Here is an 8,190-nt window from a genome sequence, read left to right as displayed (position 1 = left end):
TGTCCTTCATGTTCAATGAATGGACTAGATTTACAGAAATCATGTAGCAATTGAGCTACAGGAGCATTTCATTACAAGTGCACACACTTAAACAGTGGTGTACCTACTTCTCAAGGGAAAACTGTATCCCTGACTTTTACATTTGTTAAAACTACTCCTATAGAATGTATACCATCTTGAATGCAATATTACAGTTATCTGGAGTATGAAGGTCACTAATCCAAAAGTGAATTAAACTTCAATTTGTATTCGCGTTGACTCATTCCATTAAGGTTTTCAGTGCCAGGACCCAGGCATAAGCATAGTAGTGTATCTGTTTTATTGTATCTAAATGGCAAGGTGCCTTCCTTAAGGTCTTTAGTTTCAACTGTTGATTAGTGATCCTCAAACTTTTCTTTTTGTCAAGACATTTAGCTTTGAATTAAAGCTTCTGGGCAACTTCTGGATGAATTGCCAAAAGATTCGGTCATGAAATTCTTTAGGGACAGAGGATGAATAAACAATGACTATTACGATCACCAGAGTGGCACTACGAGCTGGTTAAATTCCTCTCTTATTGAGTGAAACATTTCAACATTTATTTTACTCACAACTTGACGTACCTACAATTAAGGTTCCCTGGATATAAATCCCAACAACTTTCATGAGCCACTGGCTTTTCCTCTATTGCCAACATGAGGATAATAATCTTGGGATAACTACAGAATTGAATGGTTTGCTCTGAAATAAGGTACAGAAATGTTCCCATCAAAAAACGTCAAAACTTTTGTTAATCCTATATGTTTATGTAATACTATCTAGTCAACATTTTAGTATCAACCAATTTCTTTGGTTTGATCATTCAAGGAAAAAATATGTTAGCATGCTGCTAACACTAACCAAGATGATCAATATAGTCATGCATGCTAGCTTTGACTGCTGTCGGCTTTGTGCATGTATGTTCACAAACACACACAGACAGCTCAACTTTAGCACTGTTCCCTCCTGAAAAAGAGGATAATGTGTCCTGGCAGGGTTTGGGTTGACACGAGGGGAGAGACACACTCAAACCACCATCTGCACAAATTACGCAACGTCTCTCTTGAATTCTAAAAGTCTTTTCTGAAGCACTTTTTGCCTCCACTCACCTCAGCTCACTGAATCTCTCTTCAACTCCTCTCTCCCGTGACCCTGTCTTGCCTTTGATATTCCCCTTTCTCACAAGCTGAGGACACTGGCCTGACAGAAGTGCCTTCTTTTATTCGCTCTCTTGTCTCTCCACATCAGTCTTATAAAATCCGCCACCACTAGAGGGAGCTATGGTCACCCAAGAGGGCATAGGCCTTTAGCAGTCAACAGGTTACCAAAAACGGTGAGTCAATGTGCTTGTCATGGCAGCATCCACTATGATAATCTGAGATTTGGAAATTGTATATGTCTTTCTCTGCCTTAATTTGTTCAGATCAAGTTTTTGAATGTAAATGTGAGGCAATATGACACTGCCTACACAGTTGGACATCCAGGTGGAGCGACTGGAAGTCATCTTGATGTCTCAGAGGTCGTGAAGGTGAGAGGGTGACACCCAAGACTACACATTGTCAATCTGAATATAGCAGCATTTTGGAAAAGTCAAAGCCAACCGAGAACAAGTGACAGCCACACTGCCTCTTGATGCAAACACAAAGAGAGAATTACCTCATTTATCCAAGCACTCCCGAACACACACATATATAGACACACAAACTGTATACAACTCTCTTAGCTGTCTGCCTTCTTTGTTGAAGGCTGATTGTTATCCCCTGAGACAGTGTTGGATGGTAGAAGGAGCTTGAGAGTCCAAAATAAAAACAGCTTAAATGGTGCAATATGAAGTAATAGCCTGTTCTGCGCCCTGTCAAGGGAGCTCTCAACAAACTCAGAGCTATTCTCTTGTTTCTTTCACAGCTGTTCTCTCACACTCTGGAACTGCACAGATGCAAACCCTGCTTTATCTGTGTTATGATAATTGTACTTAAACATATGTAGGCCTATGTACGTTTCTTTCATGTTTGTGTGCTGTGTGTGCGTTTTTTATGCTGTCGCTGCTACCTTTTAATCATATTTGTTTTGTTTCTGCACTGGCGGAAGATAGACACAAAACTGAAAGGATGATGTCAAGTTCATGTTTCAAAATGAAATCAATTCTGCTTTTTGTTGTTTTGTTTTGATAATATTGCACGGTCAGGCACATGAATAAAACAATGAATCTTAACCATCACTTGATGGAGCGTATTTCTCCTTTGTCATTCCAGCTCTTCATTCTCTACAGACCACTCCATTTAACAAGACAGCAAATACATTTCCATTCCACTGACAACCAAGAAATACATTTTGCGTTTGGGGATTAAATTCAACATACTTTCTATGCTGATAAAATAATAAACAAACAACATTGATGCTTCTTTACAAGACCGCAGGGGCTTTTACATTGAGACTGCTGCTTTCCTATGGTGTAAGCCCTGCAGCTACTCCTGGCCGTTATCATAACTGTCATAATTTCACGCTAGAGTCATTCAAAAATCCTCTTTAATAAATCATCAGCCATTTGTATGGAGGAGACAGTGACAGCAACATGTGCCAAATATGAATAACTGATGACATATACAACTAACACAGTGGGAGTTGCCATGCATCTATCTGGCTTGCAGTTGTCATGCTGGCAAGGGCAATCTGATTCAAGCGTCACCAAGGAGACAGAAGTCATGGCGTATGAGATGTCAGATTTTTTTTAATTAAGCACAACTGCGAGTTCTGACTGGAGCTGTTCATGTGAACTTTCCTGGGTGAGAAAAAGGGACAGCAACATGCTGGTTCAATAGTGTGTGTGTGTGTGTGTGTGTGTGTGTGTGTGTGTGTGTGTGTGTGTGTGTGTGTGTGTGTGTGTGTGTGTGTGTGTGTGTGTGTGTGTGTGTGTGTGTGTGTGTGTGTGTGTGTGTGTGTGTGTGTGTGTGTGTGTGTGTGTGTGTGTTAGTTTGACTTTATCTGATTTAGATACAGACAAAGCTGCGGCAATGAAGAGGCATCTTGGCTGAGGAATGAGAGCGGACGAAAATGTCAGCTGCTTCCAAAACATTCAATCACCGGTATTTTAGAGGTCAACAAACATAGCTCTGCAGCTATCAGAGAACTCTATCAGCAGAAACAACACAAGCTTTTAATCAGACAAAATATCAGCCCCTGGCACTGAAGGCTTTTCCTCAGACCCAGTGCACGTCAGGCTCTTGCATCCAAAAATGTTTTCTTAAAGGTGAAGAGGGAAGAAATGTCACGGTCAGTTTAACTTGGGCCACACTACAACTTGTTATCACATATTTTGTGAGAGATGTGCGATCCAAGAAAGAGATTGCTGCCACAGTTTTGCTGTTAGCTACTTGGAAAATACATCTGTAGCGTATGTCTCTGCATCCTCCTCCACACTTAATTTGCAGCCTTACTTTCATCTAATTATCTTCTATACCACTTATTATATCTTCATATTGCCTTCTTGTTTCAAGTTCTTGTTTTCGAGAACTTTTCTAAAACTCACATATGATCTTTTTTAATAATGTTCACATTTTCAATGGTGTCAACATAACCAATGTAGGAGCAACCTGGAATAAAATCAAGTAAAATCTTTCAGCTGCCTTTAAGTCACTTTATTCCAGACTTTGTGGATTAGTGCATTTGCCTGTGTACTCGAAGAAGCTGGCACATACAGTAAGAAATCAGATGGATCAATCAAGCAAACACAGCCAATCTGATTGTATTTGCGTTTTTCTTTAGTTCAGTTCTGCATATTTGATATGCATTTCCACCATGGACACCAGCATCCCTACTGGAGTGAGATAATTGTGTGTTCACAGACTCAAATATTTTTTTTTCTGTTCACTGGCAAGTGTACATCTGAAGATTCTTCTGCACTGTCTGAGCAATATCCTCACACCATAATGCCAGTTTTGACAGCTGCCTCGTCTGTGACTAAGATAGCTACAAGATGGCTATACGAGTGAGCTGATGTCTTCATTAGCAGTGGTTTGGATGCCGTCACCCCCCCCCCCCCCCCCCTTCCTCAGTCACCAGCAACGACGCTCTGCTGCGCCCATCAGCTCCCATCAGCTTTTCTCTGCGTGTGAGACGCTCCCCAACTGTTGTCGCACTAACTCATGTTGCTAATTAGCTGACAAACACTGTACAGTCAACCAAGGGCCTGGCTCATTTACAGCACTACAGTGTTTGTATACATCCATACATCCGCAACCACACACACACACACACACACCCACGCACACATACATTTTCTTCTACACAATCAGTATTTGTATGGCCACAATAAAAGGTACACACATTGACAAATATTTCCCCTCAATGAGTCATGATTTACTTACTGAGCCCATGAGCAATACATTCTTTTACATTTTATAATCTCTCATAACAACTTTAAATACTGTCAAAATATTAAGTACATTTTACATGTATGTTTTGCAGGATACTCCTATATACATATTTATTTATATACATAGGACTTTATTGATGCTTCCAGTGTAACCAAAATAGAGATCTAATTACCATCCCCCTTTCAGATCCCTGCGGCTACCATGGTAACCGACACCTTGAGAGTATTCTGAGTCTTACTGTAAAAGAAATAATCGTGAATGAACCAGTGATGACTGAAAATGATCTCTGTTATATCTTAATGCATGATCCGTATTAATGCATTTTTTCAGAATCAGTTCCATCATGACAGGTATATGAGGAAATATAAAGCTAAAGGAATTTGAGTCTGTATCTGTCAGAGTGTCTTTCACTCTCATGTGCAGCTTCTCTCTTTCTAGGCAGCTGGTTAATGTGACACTGAGGTAGGCAGGCCTGTCACACATTATCAGACTCTTACAGTGTGACACCAAAGACCTTCAGGGCACAGTAATGGTCTGCTCCACGTCTATGGGGATGTATATCAATTCTTTCTACTCCAGAGCACAGGCAGATTCAAAGTCTTGATGGAGGTAATGAGAGGTCCCATGATGCTTTTATGCGACGTTTTCTTTTATTCATCATCTGGCAGTCTCTGCCTAATTACATAGAGTACAGATGCAGCCATCACAGAAGCTGCTCTTTTTATATCATTTATAGTTTGCAACCTTGAATGATAACATTTACCTGCAGGCAAAAGCACAATATGCCTTTTTGGTGCTGTTTTGCAGCATTTGAATTGCATGCTTCAGACGGGTGTTGATGGGGTGACTTTATCCTGTAATACATTATTGTGAATGCTATTGTGTCATAGACTTTTTTCTTTTTATATTGCTTTCTAGTCCAAGATAGACATCCTCACTGATTCAATAGGGAAGAAAATGCCTGGTGCCATGAAAGTTTAAATCACTTACCATCCACACTGCAATCAGAAAAGTGAAAGCATGTGATTTGCTTTTTTGCATCTGATTCACAACATTGCTGATTGTGGTGAAGGTGTTAGACAGCTTCACCCACATTTCTGAAGCAGTTTTCTGTGCTGATTTACCTTTTGGTATTTATTCTTTTACTACCAGATTGCCCCGGAAAATTGTCCTATACAATTTCCTACACTGATATAAATGATGTCATCTTTTAAATATTTGTCTCTCACTAATTAGAGTCTTAAAATGGAAAACATTCAACACTTACTGAATGTGCTGCTAGGTTATTTGTTATGCTCCTAATAACATACATATTTTCTTTGCATTTAATAAGCTGTTTACAGCAGAGATAGTCAAATTTGCTGCCGTCACAGATAACATGAAAGGCAAACCTTGTGAACCTCAAGCAGGAGATATGCGTGTAGCCCGCCAGCATGTTTGTCACGCTTATTTTCTCTTTTCTGTGGGAAAAAGTAGTTGCTTGTGTAAGTTTAGATCATGGTTTATGGTCACTCAATAGCAGATGCTCCCCTGTTAATAAACTATACAATATAGTGTTCACTGTATAAGAGCTAAACAAGGAAAGCTATTACATAACCTAACCATCTACTGTCAACACAACGTCGCAAACTCTATACTGGTATTGGCTGAGTGAAGATTTTTACTGTAACTGAACCAGTCTTTCGTCCTGAGCGTCTCTCTACCACAGCAGGCCCATTAGGCTTCATGATGCATTGTGCAGTGATTGGTATTTCTGTTGAGCAGCTTCTCCATCCCGGAGCTGAGCCTCCTGCTGTGCTGGAGACGGCCTGATATCAGAGCAGAAAACACATGAATGAACCTGGACAGTGAGCGAAGCATCACTCCGATAAACACCTCCGAGGATGAACAAAATCCAATACTTGGCGGACAAAATTCAATCATACATTTTTAGGGGGAGATTTGGTTTGGTTTTTCCACCGCATCCTGCTATGATGTACTCCCCTTCAACCCCTTTGCATATGATTAGCATGAATTAGGCTACAATCCCTCCCCCTAAGGATAATGGCTGTTGCATATCCCGAGCATACTCAATAAGATGACCTTAACACAGCTAAAGGGAAGTTCATAAATTAACTTTTTTTTTAAATGCTCCGTGTCATCAAAACTGGCGGCTGGGTTTGCACAAATGGCGAGAGGGTGGTTGGTTGCCCCTTTGATGTGGTAATAAGCTGTTTTGATTTCTGTGTGTCAAGCATGTTTTAACGGTGAGAGGCATTCCCAACAGCTACTACTTCAAAATCAATTAAAACTCCTTTGCTAACAGCCCTGCTTGGTTCGGAAGAACGGAAACTAATTCTCCCACCACCCTTCTCCCACTTATACACTCACACTCATTTGAAGAATGTGGTCCAAGGAGAGCGTAGATATGAAGCCTGGGGATGTGAGAGTTAGTCCTGGATGGGGATAGCTTGGCTGCTTTCGAACATTGTCTTTACTGCATGTGTGCTCCTCACAACTGGCTTGCAGTACAGCCTATGCATGGGACATGGGCCAACTTGGCCAAAGTGGTTTTGCAGATGTATTCAATGTAGAGAATTGATTGCATGTAGAGTGTAAATATGTTTCTCTGACAAAAAGCAAAAAGAGGAAAAGTGTTTTTTAATTATATAAGGGCTGTATTTGATTGTTTTGAATTCCGGTGCAGCTAATGCTCATCAGCCAAAGCCAAGCCAAATCTATCAACAACAACCTGATTAACTATGTCCCTGAACTTCCTGTAGCACTTACAAATCCTTCAACAAATATCCCCTGGAACATTTAATATGCTTGAACTAATAACACAGGGCTACTAATGAAAGTCAAATTTGAGCAGAAGCAACGTTACAAACTGTAATGATTTTTTTCCGACAGCTTTCAGTGCTAAAGTTTGAGTCCAATAATAAATACAGACCCAGATAAAGGATTTCTGGTTTCATAACCGAAGATGGGAATGTCAAGGCTTGCAAAATGCTACATGTTATGATCTTGTATGTGGGCTCGCTATTGCACAACTGTTCACAGTATGAAGGGCTTGGATTTTCTTAAACGTTTGGTGTCAGAGTTTGTTTGAGCAAGATCGGGGTGTGCATGCCGTCAGCACGTCCACACATGTTGATATTTTTCAGCTTCTCTCACAGAACAGAGCTTCACCAACACAACTGTCACCAGGAGCGAAGATATAGCTCTGGGTACCTCTGTCTTTGAATGCCCAAGGACATGCAAAGCCCACGTGAATGTTGGTGTAAAAAGCAAAGAAGGCTCAAAGGCATGTCAGGGAAAGTGTTTGGCATTGGACTGCAAGCATGAGATATAATTTGTTTCACTGGCTTAGTTTTCTATTGGAGGTTTTTATATGTGCTTTACTGCTGTGTGTGCGCTTGTGTCTCTTTGTGCGTGTCTACTCGGTGCAAATGAATATGCAAGTGTGTTTGTTTAAGAAAGTGAAGTGCATGACTCAGCCCGAGGTAGGTAGGCAGCTCATGTTTCTTCTGTTTGGCAGGTGGCAGAGATTAGATAAGGCTGACCTAATCATTTAATAAGCTCTCGGTTTTACCTCACTTTAACTCTCATCTCCCATTTCAATGGTTTGATTAAGTATCTCTGCACATATTGCTTTGAACTAAATAATAGAATATCATCTTCCATTGTCAAATACATATTTCATGTTAGAGGTCAGTTAAAACAAGCATTTAGATAGAAAGATAGATAGATAAGAGGTCGTTATATGACTCATTTGATGCTCACCAAATGTATTGTGTGAATTATTGTGTGTCATGGC

Source organism: Trematomus bernacchii, unplaced genomic scaffold (genome assembly GCF_902827165.1).
Source record: "Trematomus bernacchii unplaced genomic scaffold, fTreBer1.1, whole genome shotgun sequence".
NCBI lineage: Eukaryota > Metazoa > Chordata > Actinopteri > Perciformes > Nototheniidae > Trematomus > Trematomus bernacchii.
This window is presented reverse-complemented; position numbering follows the sequence as displayed.